We start from the raw sequence: 17,753 nt of genomic DNA, 5'->3' as shown, positions 1-17,753 counted from the left end.
TCCAGTTTATTTTGGGACTGCAAGCCCAGAAATGTAGTGAATGCAAGCTTTATGAAACCAGGGAATACATCTTAAAAGCAAGCAGATCAGCACGCAAGTAAGCCAACAATCTACTAACACTGGCACCTGCTGCTTTTGTAAAGGGAAACACAAATCTATGTTGTATAAAACATGTATAAAATACAAAATGTACAACAATACTACCAGCCAAAGTTAGCCATTTTAAAATTTCTTTCCAAATATTTTCCATCATTTTCATACGACATTGCAACATCTATATTCTACATATAGGTAGATATTTGTATGAATTTACATTCACAAATAGAAGATCTATGTTGCTTGGTATCTTCCTCTGTGAATTTATCTTATGTTACAAATGCATTTTGTTACAAAATTATTTGGAATTTTGTATTAATAGTGAAAGTCGCCCAGTAACCAAAAGTGTAGATTTTTCTCCAATTCTTTATTATTAATAACAGATAATATCTTGAATATAGTGGATTTAAATAAACATTTGCCTTCCAAACTAGTGAAAGGATCAAAATAGGCATTCTTAGTTTATATTCATTTTTCTCCCTGTCCAAATTTCCCTTTATATTTACTTAATCTGTTTTTCCCAGGTAATATTCCACTAACAGAGAATTTTGAGTTTTGAATCAAAATTCTAATTTTTCTTTTCTCTAAGAATTGTATACCAAGTTGCATATTAGCTTATAATTTTCTTGTGGGTGAACCCATGATAACTTACAATTTTCTTATAGGTGAACCTTAGGAGTGAGAAGGACTTGCATATAACCTTATCTTCACTCAAAGAGGTGAAGAAATACTATAAAAATCTGAGGACCACGCCTGTGGCTCAGTGAGTAGGGCGTCAGCCCCATATACCAAGGTGGCAGGTTCAAACCCAGCCCCAGCTGAACTGCAACCAAAAAATAGCCGGGCGTTGTGGCGGGCGCCTGTAGTCCCAGCTGCTTGGGAGGCTGAGGCAGGAGAATCATAGAAGCCCAAGAGCTAAAGGTTGCTGTGAGTCCTGTGACATCATGGCACTCTACCGAGGGCGGTAAAGTGAGACTCTGTCTCTACAAAAAAAATAAATAAATCTGAGGACCATAGGGGACCCTAAGAAAGCCTTCCTAAAATTGGCATTTGATACTCATATTATGTTAACACTTTTTATAATTTTTGGTTAATTTTAATTCCATTATGAAATAAATGGATTTATTATTTATGTTTACTATTCTATGTATCAATATTTTTGACCATTTGGCTAAAATTACATTTGGTTACCTACTCACATGTGTTTTGATTCTTTGTTAATTAATGACACTTTCTTTTCCTTCGTCATTTATATCCTCTAATCTATGAGTCAATTAACTGTGGCATTTGTATGGCATCCCTCAAGCTAAAAATGTTTCTCTTTTTACATTTGGATGTGTTGTAAAAAGAAACAAAATGGAATATGCAATACAGATGGATATTTGTCTATAGATCCTAAAATATTTGCTATCTAGCCCTTTACAGAACAAAATTGCTGATCCCTGCTCTAATTCCATCAAAAACTAGGTTAACACTCGATTCTCCAAAGTGATTCTTAGAAGCATCCATTGACTGGTACTAATATTGTTGGCAGGAGAGAGGGTATACCATCCTGTATTCAAATAAGTTTAGGAAACTCTGAGTGAAGCAAAGTTAACCTATTTATTATTGTAGCATGTCTCAGTGTTTTAATATGCAAATAACATACTTTGAATTTCTAAAAGTAAGAAGAATATGCAGCAAAATGTTTTGTTTCTTCATCTTACTGCTAGGAAAGCTTTGTTTTAATGAGGTAGTGCTCTATAAAAATTTGTTTAGACACGTTACTTGAAAATAAGGAGAAAATGATATCAAAGGTTAAAGCATGTTATCATACATTTATTTTTAGCACACTGATAAAAGTTCTCATTAGATTCATCTTATTTTTCCAGGATTAATTAGGTTACCATATTTCCATGGTAATAGTTCTACCTGCACATGAAAAATAAACTTCAGAATTTATTCAAAATTTTCAGGATCCTTTTACTATTAACTTTAGCTTTCTGATATTGATGCTCAAAATTTGAGACAAGAATGAGAGAACAGAAATAAGTTGACTAATGAAAATAATTGCTTTTTGTAAAATTATAAGTTAGCTTTTATATGCTGTTACAAATAATATTCTAACGGTCTCGTTTCAGCCTCCATGGAAAGCTCTGTGAAGGGGTAGTCTGCAGTTGACAACACAGAAAAGTTTACTGCAACTAAAGGAGGTAACTGATGAACTGTCAGCTTTTCCAGTTCTCAGTTGTCTGTTATGCATCTGTATCTTGAATAAATGTCTTCTGTTTATCAACCTAGGTTATAAATTATTGACTTTCAAATCCCACACTTACTATCAAGTTACCTAAGTAGGGGGCTGCTAATTGCCACATATTACATTTGTATACATACACATCATTGTTAATGTGTGTATCACCATGTATTTTTTGACCTTGACATATACATCAGAGCACTTATGGTAAACTCTATAAACTTACAGATAAAATACACACAAAACTGACATTAAAAAGTTGTTTAATAGTTTCATTTAAATATTTTAAAAAATAGACTCTGTGACCATTAACTCTTGAGCTGTTAATATTTAATATTTATCAAGTCAGGGCAGTGGAGCAGAGGATATCTAGAATCTGCCTCAGAACTGTGACTACAGAAGGTTCCTGCACCTGTTTTATCTGATAAAACACTGTACATTTAACCCTAACCTTCCATATGTTTTTCTACTTTCACGGACGCATAGACCTTAACACAGCCTTTCAAATGTCCCCCAAATTTCAGTATTTAAGATAAAAAGAATTAATTCCTATTTTTAAGGTAAGGAGCTGATATTTAATATATTTTTATTGCCCAATGATTTTAACCAGCCTTTTCAGCCTGCTTTGAGGTGAGCTCAGAAATCTTCAGCAAGAAGGCTCAAAAAATTACTTTTTCTTAATATCCCAAAATATCCTTGAATATAGGCACCAATTTGACAATTATGTCACTGAAAAATAAAACCCAATTATCTTATTTTATTTTATTTTTTTAATCCAATTGTTTTCATATCCTCTCTAATGTCTTCTACAATGCTAGAAAGCCCATTGAGTCAAGAGTGTAAAATAATGTTAAACATAAAAATAATTTTAAGAGTATGTAAACACAGATTTATTGTTCTCCTTAAATAATTATAACATTGTGTTTTGGAGGTCCCATTAAAGACCTAATATCTTCAGTTGTTAAAAGCATTTACTAACTAAAAAGTGACTTTGTCACTGGTACCAAGTTGGAACCTTAATCTCATTAACTGATGTGTCTACAACTACAGGAGGCTAAAATGACATCCCCACTGAAGAACTTTTTCTACTAGATTCCTATGTTCAATTCAGTCAACTCAAATTTATAATCTAAGAACTGCTGACCAGCTGTTGGATTGTATAAAGTTACCTATCTCTTTAAAGATAGGGGAGAAATCGTGGTCCTTACCTAACTGATTACATGGAACTATTACATGGGAAAATCCACGTTAAGCTTGTCTGACATGTTCTTACTACTCAGTATATGTGGGGTTTTTGTTTGTTTGGAAGATTTTTTCACTATTGTTATTATCAGTAGTTTCCCCTACTCTTTCTCTGAATGTCTCTACTCTGGTAAATACCTACCTGATGTATCCCATCACTCAAACTAGAATTTGAAGATTTAATTGTATTTCTTTTTCTATTTTCTAATCTGTCTCCAATTCTATCCCTCATATACGATATATATACCTAGACTACCTACTCTCCTTTATTTTTTTATTTTTACTATAGACTCTCATAAATTTCCACTGAATCTCACAATGATATCCATATATTACCCCAAGTTTCTCTCTCAGCTCCCTCCACGACAGCCTCCAGTCTATTCATTCAGTAATACAAGGTCTGATTTTAAGTTCATCAACTTGTCACCATAAGCTTACGTTGGCAGCACTGTACAAACAACTCAGGAAAGGTTCATAACCTTTGTATATCACTGCCTCACATTTATGTGTGGTGATGAAATGAGGAGTGGCATTCATTATTATTGCTGCCTGTTTTTGTGGGCCATGGTGAGAATATTATAGTCTGAATTAGAGCAACAACAAACCTAAATTTCTTACTAAACTTGGCAAGAGTAGAAGTGAAATCAGGGATACATTAGTCCAAGTTTATGCAGATAATGCCATGAAGAAAAGAGTAGTGTACACATAGATAAAATATTTTTTCAAGAGGAAAGGAAGTGTCACTAAGGAAAGATCTGGGTTGCCAGTAAAAAGAACTTATCAAAACATTGCAAAAGTTCATTGAATTATGTGCCAAAATTGTTGACTGACTGTGAGAAGCATATCAGACAAAATGAACATCAATAGAGAAAGAGTTAGGAAAATCTTAAATGAAAATCTTGGCCAACAACTCATGACTCTTACATCACAACAATGCACCAGCTCACATGGCACTGTTAGTGAGGACATTTTTAACCAGTAAACAAATAACTGTATTGAAACAACCTTCCTATTTACCTCTTCTGACCCCCAATGACTTTTCTTTCCATAAAGATAAAGAAAATATTGAAAAGAAGTCATTTTGATGACATTCAGGACTTCAAGGATAATGGGACAATAGCTCTGATGGCCATTCCAGAAAAAGAGTTTGTAAATCACTTTGAAGGGAAAAGTATGAATCTAGTATGGAGTTAGAAATAAGAAGCATAAGGTATCCTCAAATCTCAGTAAATTGGATAACATTCCTGTTGAATACCATTAAAAAATGACTTTTTAGGGAAAATTTTCTTTTTTTTTTTTTTTGCAGTTTTTGGCTGGGTCTGGGCTTGAACCCGCCCCCTAGTCATATGTGGGCAGCACTATACTCCTTTGAGCCACAGGCACCACCACAAGGATAAATTTTTATTTGGAGAAATTAGAGAAAGGAAAATTACTTGTGTACATGGATAGAAGTATTAAGTCAAAACTTTTTAAACCAAACATATTTTCTTTCATATTCTACTTATAGGAAACTATGTTTATATATACAGTTCTTTATATATTCTTTATTTATATATAAAAAACTTTATATATAAATAAAGAATATATGTAAATATATATATATGTATATATAAAACGTAATTTGCAAGTAACTGGCCTATATAACTGTGGGAACAAGCTAGGCAAACCCAAAATTCATAGGGCAGGCTGTCTGGAAGGACAGGCTGGAAACTCAGGGAGGAGCCCATGCTACAGGGCACAGGCAGAATACCCACTACCTCAGGGAAACTGCTGTGTTCCAAGGCCTTTCAACTGATTAGATCAAATTCACTTGGACTCTAAAGAATAGCCTTTTACATAAAGCCCACTGATTCTGAATATAAGTGACATTTACCAAGCTACTTTCATAACAACCCCTCAATTAGTGTTTGATTGAATAACTGGATACTACAGCCTAGTAAAGTTCACATGAAAAGTGACCATCACAAAAGGAAAAGCTTTTTCAGAATTGCACAGCCAGAATTTCATTCCAAGATGTTTTTTAAAAAGGGAAACACGAAGGTCCAATAATTCATTAAATATCAATACTACTTGTCGTTTAAAATCATATAAAAACACCATTAATCTATGTCCACTTTATAATTTCAGACTTGCTAAATGAATTTGCATTCACATCCGATGCTCTGTATCAGCTGGTGTATGCCTCCCTTCCTGTTCTAGCCTGATGTGGTATGAAAGAAGCTTCGTTCATTATTAAGTTCATAAAAATAACAACATTGCTAGAGAAGAAGAATGAGGATAAGCAGGAAATTTTGTTTTCCTTAGTTAAAGACATTACTTAATTAAATAATGAGTATTTGTATGCTATCTTCAACAATTTGGGGCTATGGAAATATGGATAAGAAAGAGATTGCCCCCCAGAACAATAAAACAAAGTGAGGGGCAAGGGCCACTCATTCCCTTTTTAATTTTTAAGACTAAATCTTACCTTATTTATAACAAATAACTCATTCTAATATCATTGACATGTTTATCACAAATATTTTTTAGTACAGAAAGAAAATTTCACTTTAGGATTCTATGATAATCTAACTTATGTTTCTGCTGCTCATAAGAATAGCCAATGAGATGACTCCACCCAGTAAGACAGTATTATTATCCCAAAGTCTTCAGCTTTTTGAAATGGCATTTAATTTTTAATTTTTTGAATTGCTCCTTTTCCACAAATTTTACTTAGATTCATAATAAAGCATGCCCCACAAGTCTTTTGGTATATCAAAAGCCTCCCATTTATATACAAAATCAGTCTAACTTCAAAGTTAATTTTGAAATCTCAAACTCTCAACTAGCATTTTCTCTCTTCACTCTGTCATCACTGAGATAGTATTTTCTCCTATCAATTCTGAAATATGAAATGAGAAATCTACTTTTATTAATCTAGTTAGAGGAATAAACTTCAGACTTCTAAAATGCAGGAAAGAAATTGAGTCAGGCAGGAAAAAAAATAATGAGAAATTTAGGATGCCTTAGTGAGCAGGCAGAGTCATTTTATGTAGAGGTTACCCTCAAGCAACTAAATCGAGCCCAAACAAGCCTATTTCTCTGAAACTTGCTTTACCCGCCATTCTGTCACAAAATACATTGTAATAATATCATAAAACAGCTTGAGACGAAGAAAGATTCTGATTGACTGTTCAACATTCCAAAAGGGTAGATTAATATCTGTGAATCTCACAGCTGAAGCATTTTAATGCAAACTTGCAGTTTGTGGGAATTGAATCTGTCCGCCAAAATCATTTATTTATATATAGAAAATGGGGGTGAATAGACATAATAGCAATGAGTCCAGGGGATGCTGTTATCATGAGCTAATCACATCCCATGGGCATGATAGCACTCAGCTGTGTCCCCTGTCTTGTATTGCTCCAGAGGAATGATTATCTCATGATAATAACCCTTATCGTGGCTTAGTGGGTAATAAAAAATATATACTTTCTTCCCAAGTTCTTGGGTACTTATTCATCAGCTAATTTTTCTCCCCTTGAGTTCTGGTCATATGTTACTTTCTGCTTAGAAAACAAAAGGAAATTTTATGCTCTGATAATATTTTCTCTTAGCAAAGTGCAAGAAAATGAAAGTTTGAGTGTATTGATCAAACCGCGAAAGAACAGTATTGCAGACAAGCCCTGATCTCCTAAGAGCCCAAGCATGGGAGATCCATACTTTCAATTACATTTGGTAGGTTATCTAGACTGGCTAATACACTTGGAAAAACAAATGCATTTTGTAGCATAGAAACAATAAAAGGAAATGAATGCTTATGCAATACCATACTCGATTTATGCTACAATCCACAACTCTCCAACATATACATTTAATTGAGGGTTAGACACCATGCAACTTATCATGTGGTTGTCCCACTTAGATTCGTATCAATGACCTTCATACTGCCATACTACCAAACTGCCAAGTACATCAGCTGAGATTCACGGTAATGCCAGTCACAACAGCAGGAATTCCTGTACTTTGTGTGAGTAATAGCAGCTTAGGATGCCAAGGCAACAGGAATGCTCAGGCAAAGCCATGAGAGAAACAGAAAATAGAAAAGAAATTAGAGCAAAAGACAACTGAGAAGAAATGAATTGGAACATATTTATGAATACAACCCATTTCCACTTGTCCCCGTGATAAGCCTGAGATTTTTAATCTGCTATAGTTACCAATAAGGACTTACCTACGCTTTCTAAAACATTTCAAATATGTATTTTTAACACAGTGCTTTCTATGAAGAGCACGTTATTTGTAAGGTGTACTTCTTTTTATACAAAAGGCCAATATGCAATATTTAATGCTTAAAACAATTAAAAATAAATCCAAAGAAATAATGGGTTCCCTGTTAAAAAACAGTAGAAACAATTTGAATGAATCAATTTAAAAATTAGTTTGGTCTATATTATTAGTAACAGGTAATTAAATATGTGGGAATAATATTAACAAATCTTCATGCATGAAATAGTCATTCTGTAGAAGATATAAAGTGCATAGAACATACGATACACATTCACACAAGAAGAGAGATTGTAGTGTACAGCGGGGTAAAGAAAGAGCAAGGGATGCTTCTATCCTCAGCTCAGCCATCACTCAGGCAAATCAACTAGCATCGATCACTTTATCTTTCCCTTCATCAGTTTTTTTTTTTCTTTTAAATTTATAGTCTAGACTAGGAAAGTTCTCACACTCTGTCCAATTCTGACTTTCTAGCAATGTATAAGTATCTATGCATCTCTCTTCATTTCATTTCACAGTGCAATACAAACAATAATGGAAACCAAAAGCACAACATATATCTAAGGCCAAGGGCAGAGAGAAGAAAAAATACATGAAAAAAACATCTTTTGTCTAAGTTAGAACTTGCCAATCTGCAAGTTGATTGGTTTCATTAAATAGTCCTTTTGGGAAAAAATGTGAAATGCCATGTTAAAATCATTCCTAAATCTTATAAAATATTCCAAATTGTTAGTTCATAAAAATATGCACATGTATCTTATTGCTAATATTTTACATAGATGGCTGAAAACTGTCTCACATAACCTAAAAAATAAATTAGCTGCTTTCAACTCAAGATGGCAGGATGGTGATTTATGTACTGATATTTATTCCTTCTACATCCCAAACTCTCCATAAAAGTGATTGGAAGAAAAATAATACTGAATTAAATGAAATACTTATATTTATTTGGTTGGTTCAAAATCTATTCGATCAGTAATTCAGAAGAGACTGGTAAAATCTACAAAATCAAAGCCGGGAGGCCACTAAGTGTATATTGTTACAAAAGGAAAGAAGTAACACAGTTCAGCTGATATTTTAGAAAAAGTAAAGGGAATTTACCTGGGCATTAGCCATACAATAATGTCCTGTCATGTACATTATACAAGTATCTGTTATGTTGTTGGTTTGTAAAGCCACATACAAAAACATGAAAAGTAATATGAGGAAGAATTTCATGACCTAACTACCTCCATCCTAAAGTGTATCAAAAGAATATTTAGAAGTGGACAAGTGATCAAACAAAAGGAGATAGAATTCATTTAAACTAAAACAAAATAAATAAACGGATTCTGGGAAATTGGTACTATGTCAACCAAAAGCTAAAACATAAGATAATATTTAAAACAAAATTAGGGTGAGGGTAGAAGAAAAAAATACCTCAAACACATAATATGACATAGTATGACATCTCTGTAGGGAAAAAGGAACATGGGCAGAGACTGATGAACTTGAGAATAATAGAACCAATGAATAGCCCACAGGTATTGACTGAGAAGTCTGGTTAGATTAGCCAGTTAGACATGAGCATGGTGAATGAATGGTTAATGCTATTTTGGACTGGCTTGGGTCAGGCTGGCCTGGACTATTATGGAAACAGGGCTAATTGAGACTTTGCAGGTGCAAGGCCTTGAAGGTAGATTGTTTTGGGGAGCTGGTTGTTGGAGGAACTGATTAATGTCCTAGGGACTTTCTGACATGGACAGACAGATGTGATTTTAGTGACATGGGTTGTCTGACTCCAGGGAGGAGGCTCCCAAGAAAGGACAGCTGATATGTCGAGGGAGTCTCCAAGAACTGACCCATCAGAAAGAAGTAGAGAAACCATAACATAGAAATATTGTCAAGGCCTTGAAGAGGGTCTTTGGAGCATAAACATGATTGAGCTAACTGTGTCCCTAAATGAACTACCCTCACTAACATAGTAAAAATCACAGTTTACAAACACCAGGGCAACACTGAGAAATTGCCTTACAGAGACAGAAAACGGAAATGTTCCCAATTCCAGGAGTTACATACACTGTTCCAAAAAGACCCAAGAATACTTCATACCCCCCAATGTAACATAAATTTAGGTAGTCACCATAAAAGGAGAAATCTTATAAAACTAGTGTCTCTTCCTCTTGTGGGGGCTGACCCATTCCTTCTTTGGAATGTACGATACTTCAATCTTTAATAAAACCTTAGCACTTTGCGTGCTTGCATCTGCTTGCTCTGCTCATTCATTCTGTTGGCTCAGTACGAGTAACCATTCTTCAGTACTGGGAACCAGGAACCTGGGAACATAAGGATCTGACTTCTGGTATTTGGTTCCCCTACACCTAACAGCCTGACCAAGCTGAGAACAGAACTGGAATGAGGTAAAATTTTTTTCTCTCCAGGTGTGTGTAAAGTTTCCATTATAGGAAGAAGAAAGAGGATCGGAACAGTCTAACCCCTATGAACTCTTAAAATTTACCAATCAGTATTCCATTATGGACAGAGATACACAATACGGAAGAACTTCTGTGAGTGGAATCACAACCATGTCATATAGAAAGAAAGAGAAGGTCAAGGTCAAAGTGAAGGTAACCATAGTCAGGAACTAAAACAGAAGATAGAGATGTAGGAAGTTGGGAAAGTTTTTCCTAAAGTCTGCCTCATTTTAGGAGCCCACAAAATCCTATCCCATATAAAAATGAACATATAAATTGATAAAAAGTAAATTCCTGTGGCTCAGTGAGCAGGGCACCAGCCCCATATACCGAGGGTGGCGGATTCAAACCCAGCCCCAGCTGAACTGCAACCAAAAAATAGCCGAGCATTGTGGCTCGGGAGGCTAAGGCAGGAGAATCACAAAAGCCCAAGATCTGGAGATTGCTGTCAGTCCTGTGACATCATGGCACTCTACCGAGGGTGGTTAAGTGAGACTGTCTCCACAAAAAAAAAAAAAATGAAAAGGTAAATTCCATGAGAAAGAACAAAGGAAAATTTTGTGCTCTCAGTAACCATATTGGTGGTAGTATTATGCTTATTTTTCTGAGATATTTATATAGACAAAATGAGGTAGAACAATGAGTAATTATGAAATATCCCAATCTTATCATCTCCCTATTCTTGAAAACCATGATTCATAGTGGAACAAAGATGTTACAAATGTAGTGGACAAAAAGTTGAGAAGAAGATTTATAGTGATGAATTTGGATTAAAAGTAACAGTTATCCATGTGAAATAAAGGACTTCTTAGAGGAAGGGTTTATCCAGTCTGAGAAACAGAAGTACAACTTGAGCATGGAACATATTTTCCTATGCGATAATAAGGACTCTATTGATGACACTTGAAGAACTTAAGGGCCAACTTAGAAAAGGCTTCAATGGACCAATTATGGGAAATTTTGAGCTTCAGTAATGATAAAAAATGCAATGGATTGAAATTTACCAAAAATGTTTGAGCCTATGCTTATAACATATATGATTTAAAATGTTCACCTTTGGAAAATGATAGAGATAAATTTATTACTGAAGTCTTAAAGATGAATGAAAATAGGTAATTATCAATTTTGTCTATCTTATTTAAATCACAATCAATTGTAGCTAAAAAAAGTATGCCTTTGTAGAAGTATTCTCAATAATGATGAAAACTGATAGACTTGAAATATCTTCACTTTTAATTCTCAATGAATAGACACAGATATTAAGAATAAATGGATGCCAAAGTCATTTTAAAAAAGAGAGAGAAAATCAGACGCCTGTCATTCCCATAGTTTTGCTAAATGTCAACTATGGTTATTCCTAAGATATGGAACCTAAGCCTAACGCAGTTTCAAGCTCCAATTGCCAGTGTGCTAAGCATACAGAGACAGAGGACTGTGCTATACAGCATTATGAGTATATTATCTGCAAAATTTAAGTCACAGAACTCTCTATGAGAAAACTAGTGTGAGTTTCAACAAGTAAAATAAAGTAATGGTGAATAGATCTAAGATTAAAAGAGAATTAAAATGTCTACATGTAAAAAACTGAAACTGGATCCACACCTTTCCCCACTCACAAAAATTGATTCAAGACGGATAAGACTTAAATTTAAGGCATGAAACAATAAAAATCCTCAAAGAAAGCATAGGAAAAACACTGGAAGATATTGGCCTGGGGAAAGACTTCATGAAGAAGACTGCCATGGCAATTGCAACAACAACAAAAATAAACAAATGGGACTTCATTAAACTGAAAAGCTTCTGTACAGCTAAGGAGACAATAACCAAAGCAAAGAGACAACCTACACAATGGGAAAGGATATTTGCATATTTTCAATCAGACAAAAGCTTGATAACCAGGATCTATAGAGAACTCAAATTAATCCACATGAAAAAAGCCAACAATCCCTTATATCAATGGGCAAGAGACACGAATAGAACTTTCTCTAAAGATGACAGACGAATGGCTAACAAACACATGAAAAAATGTTCATCATCTCTATGTATTAGAGAAATGCAAATCAAAACAACCCTGCGATATCATCTAACCCCAGTGAGAATGGCCCACATCACAAAATCTCAGAACTGCAGATGCTGGCGTGGATGTGGAGAGAAGGGAACACTTTTACACTGCTGGTGGGACTGCAACCTAGTACAACCTTTCTGGAAGGAAGTATGGAGAAACCTCAAAGCACTCAAGCTAGACCTCCCATTTGATCCTGCAATCCCATTACTGGGCATCTACCCAGAAGGAAAGAAATCCTTTTATCATAAGGACACTTGTACTAGACTGCTTATTGCAGCTCAATTTACAATCGCCAAAATGTGGAAACAGCCTAAATGCCCACCAACCCAGGAATGGATTAACAAGCTGTGGTATATGTATACCATGGAATACTATTCAGCCATTAAAAAAAAATAGAGACTTTACATCCTTTGTATTAACCTGGATGGACGTGGAAGACATTATTCTTAGTAAAACATCACAAGAATGGAGAAGCAGGAATCCTATGTACTCAATTTTGATATGAGGACAATTAATGACAATTAAGGTTATGGTGGGGGGAAGAAGAAAGAGGGACGGAGGGAGGGGGGTGGTGCCTTGGTGTGTGTCACACTTTATGGGGGCAAGACATGATTGCAAGAAGGACTTTACCTAACAATTGAAATCAGTGTAACCTGGCTTATTGTACCCTCAATGAATCCCCAACAATAAAAAAAAAAAAAACAAGAAAAATAATTAAAAAACAAATAGGCATAATTGTAAAACCTAGAGAGGTACATTTTGATAATAAAACCATTTTACAAATGCAAACAAACAAATACTATATAATTTAGTTAAATAGCTGCCTACAGTGTGCTTGAGATGGGGCACAGACACTGTGGGTCTTGTTGGGTGGATTATAAAGTTCTAATACTTGATGTTTTCAATGGTATTTAACTTATAATAATTCATTAGGCCATATATATGTTTTATGTGTTTTTCTGAATCTACTTCATTTTGCAATAAATATGGAGTAAGTATCAATGATGAAGAAATGGAAAATGTAAACAGACCAATAAGAAGTAAAGAGGTTGATTAGTTATCAAGGAGCTTTCAACAAAGAAAAGTCCTAGGCCAGATGGCTTCACTGGTGCATTCTTCCAAATATTCAAAGAAGAATTAATTCCGATGTTCTCCAACTCTTCCAAAATATGAAAAAAGGAGAGAATTCTTTCCAGTTCATTTTATGAGGCTGGCATAACCCTGTTACAAAGTCAGACAAGGACTCTACAAGAAAAGAAATATTGCAGGACAATATTCCTAATGAACCTAGATATAAAAACCCTCAAAGAAATAATAGCAAACCTAATCAACACATTAAAACAGTTATCCACCATGATAATAGATTTATCTCTGCAAGGCAAGGTTGTGTTTCCTTGCAGTGATAAATTCCAAACTCTAAATGTGATACACCCTTGCAACTGTTGATGCAATCTGATACACACTGCATCAACAGAGTTAAGGATAACATTCTTAGGATCATGTTGATAGATTCAGAAATAGCATCTGGCAAAATCCAACATTCTTTCATGATAAAAACTATCAACAATTTAGGTATAGAAGGACTGTACCTCAACATGATAAAGGATATAAATGACAAAACCACAGCCAGCATCATATTCCATAGTGAAAACCTGAAAACATTTCTTTCAAGATCAAGGCTAAGATAAAGAAACACTCTCTAATCACTTCTATTCAACATAATACAAGAAGCCCTAGTCAGAGCAATTAGCCAAGAAAAATTAAGAAAAGGCATCCAAATTAGAAAGAAGAAAAGTCCCCAGCTGCTCGGGAGGCTGAGGCAAGAGAATCGCGTAAGCCCAAGAGTTAGAGGTTGCTGTGAGCCGTGTGACGCCACGGCACTCTACCCGAGGGCGGTACAGTGAGACTCTGTCTCTACAAAAAAAAAAAAAAAGAAAGAAGAAAAGTAAAGTTGCATATGGCTTGATTTTATATATAGGAAACCCTAAACATTTTACAAAAAAAAAAAAAAAAAAAACAGAGAGAACTAATTAATGAATTCACTAAAACTGAAGGATACAAAATTAACATAGAAAAGTCAATTGCATTTCTATACACTAGCAATAGTGTATAGAAATAAAGAAATTGAGAAAAAAATCTAAGAAAATAAAGAAAGATAGAAAATCTAATTTGCAATACCATTAGAAAATAAAATGCATAGGAATAAATTTAACCAAATAACTGAAGATTTGTATACTTATACTGATTAAAGAAATTAAGGAATACACACATACATGGGAAGATACTGTGTTTATGGATTGGAAGAATTAATATTGTTAAAATGACCATAGTACCTAAAACAATCTATAAATTCAATGTAATCTCTATAAAAATCCCAGTGGCATTTTTCAAAAAAGTAGGAAAAACAATCCTAAAATTCATATGGAACTCCAAAAGTCTGATAATAGTCAAGCAATCTTGAGATAGACAAATTACCAACAACAACAACAAAAAAAAAATGGGGGCTTCACACTTCACAGCTTCAATTACATTACAAAGCTATGATAATCTAAACAGTTGGTATTTGCATTAAAAACATATACCAGTGAAAAAGAATAGAGAGCAGAGAAAAAAACAAAACAAAACTCATACACAATACTGTTTTTTGATAAGGGTGCCAAAAATACACAATGGGAAAAGAATAGTATCTTCAATAAATATTGTTAATAAACTTGATATCAGCATGCTACAGAATGATACTGGATCCTTTTATTACAACATACAACTCAAAATGAATTAAAGATTTAAGCATAAGACCTGACACAATAAAACACCTAGAAGAAAACAGAAGAAAAAACTTCCTTAATGTTGATTTGTCCTGTCAACAATTTCTTTTGATACTACATATAATGCCAAAGGCACAGGTTAAAAAAAAACATGAAAATGAATGAGACTACATCAAACTATAAAATTTTCTGTACAGAAATGGAAACAATCAATAAAATATAAATAAAACTTAGAGAATGGAAGAAAATATTTGAAAACTGTATATCAGATGAGGGATTAATATCCAAAACATAGAGAGAATACATAGAACTCAGTAGCACAAAAACAAATATCCCAATTAAGAAATGGACAAAAAGACCTCAATAGATTTCTTTTTCCAAATAAGGAATACTAATGACTAACTGGTATATGAAAAAGTGCTTAACCTAACTGATTACCAAGGAAATTTAATTTAAACCCACTATGAGATTTAATCTAATCCCTATTAGGATGTCTATTATCAAAAAAATAAAAATAAAAAGTCACTAGTGTTGGCAAAGATCCGAAGAAAAGAGATTCCTGTACACTCTTGCTTGCCAGGCAGATTGGTACAATCATTATGGAAAATACTATAGAGGTATAGAGGTCCCCCTAAAAATTGAAAGTAGAACTATCAGAAGACTTAGCAATTCTTCTTTGGGGTGTGTAGCCAAAGAAATTGAAATCAGGATTTCAAAGAGGATTTTCTGCACACCCATTTCCATTGCAGCACCATTCATAGTAGCCAAGATACAGACATAACGTTGATTTTTGTGGACAGATAAATAGGTAAAGAAGGTGAGGTATATACAATGGAATGTTTTTCAACCTTAAAAAGAATGAAATCCTACCATATCAACATGGTTGGACCTGGATGACATTTTGGTAAGTGAAATATGCCAGACATAGAAATATAAATACTATTGTATGTTTTCCCTCATATGAGGAATCTAAACTAGTCAAACTTACATAAGCAGAGCATGGGGTGATGGTTACCAGAGGGTGGGAAAAGAGGAAAAATGGGTGATGTTGGTCAAAGGATATGTTTCAGTTATACAAGATGAATAAACTCTGGAGGTCTAAAGTAAAGTATGGTGACTCTAGCTAATAATACTGTGCTGTATACTTGAAATTTGCTAGCAGCTTAGATCTTAAGTGTTATCATCAGACATATATGGAGATAAATATAGTAAGTAAACACCATATTTTGCTGTGTAAAAAAGCACATCTTTATTCCAAATAAGAATATGCATTATATATGGGTAATATGGCTCTGAAGCACAGGAGCCCAAGGGGCCTCCCAGGGCCACTCTGCTCTCCTGCCTGGGCCCACTGAGTGCACGGGGTTCTACAAGGATCTAGAGGGAGTGGGCTGGAGCAGCCTCTGCTCAGCACCAGCATCAGGAATTGGGGTTGTGGCAGGACTGGCAAGGACGTCCACAGCCACTTGGAGTGAAGGCCAAGGAGGTGCCATGCAGAGTGGGCCCCATGCGGATGCTAAGGACCAGACTGGCTGCCCATGGGACAAGTGGCTTTAGAAACTTCTGTCCCCTCAGTCACCTGCGTGGCCATCTTGGCCAGTGCTGGATATGCTAGTGAGGGAAAAGCTGCCAGGAAAGCGGGAATGAACATTGTAATTTGCACGTTTACTGGGAGGGGAGCATTAGCTCTCCCCAGATGTGTCTCTCCCAGCCAAGGGCCAGCCACTTTCTCAAGGGGCATTTTTCGGAAAGTTTGGGCAAAAGGCATGGGTGCTCATTATACATTGGAGAACATTTCACACTGTAAAATATGTTAAAAATACGTATTTATCAATTTATATAAAATGAAAATATTTTAAACACACAACTAACCTAAACCAACACACAAAGGATAAAACAGTACAATAGCTGTTGAAGTGAAGGGAATATGGAATGCATATATTTTGAATATTCAATATCAGCAAATCTAATCCAGTAGTGTAGACAAAAGAAATGATTAAGTGCTGTTTATCACAGAAGTACAAGGTCCGGTTAAAACATGAACAGATTTAAAAGGTAAGATTATATGAGTATCACAATAGGTACAGAATAGAAATTGGACCAGATTTAACATCAATTGTTTAAGGAAACTTTCAGCACACTGATATTATCAGAACACATCCTTAGCCTGATAAATAGTACTTACAATTGACCTATAATTTTATGGAATGGTGAAAATCAGATTGATCTTTCCAATCCAGATCAGAAACAAAGGCAAGGATGCCACCTGTTATCATTTATATTTAATATTCTACTGGAGTTCCCTAATAGTTTGATAAGAAAATAAAAACAAATATTATAAAAGATATACATATTAGGAAGTAAAAGATAAGAATGTCAGCTTATTCTTCCAGACCATACATGTATAAAATTCTAAGGACATTCCAAAAATCTATTAGATCTAGTAAGTGAACTTACCAATGGGCACAGGATATAAGGTCTACATACTATAAAAATCAGTTATATTTATATATATTGGAAATACCTAGTTGTAAAATGAATTTTTTTAAAAGTCAATAGTGTCAAGAAGCCTAAAATGATTAAGAATAAATTCACAAAAATAAAGGTAAGCAATACTTCTAGCGTAACACAAA

Source organism: Nycticebus coucang, chromosome 9 (assembly GCF_027406575.1).
Source record: "Nycticebus coucang isolate mNycCou1 chromosome 9, mNycCou1.pri, whole genome shotgun sequence".
In the NCBI taxonomy this organism is placed as follows: Eukaryota; Metazoa; Chordata; class Mammalia; order Primates; family Lorisidae; genus Nycticebus; species Nycticebus coucang.
The sequence above is the reverse complement of the archived record's forward strand: the minus strand, read 5'-3'. Positions refer to the sequence as shown.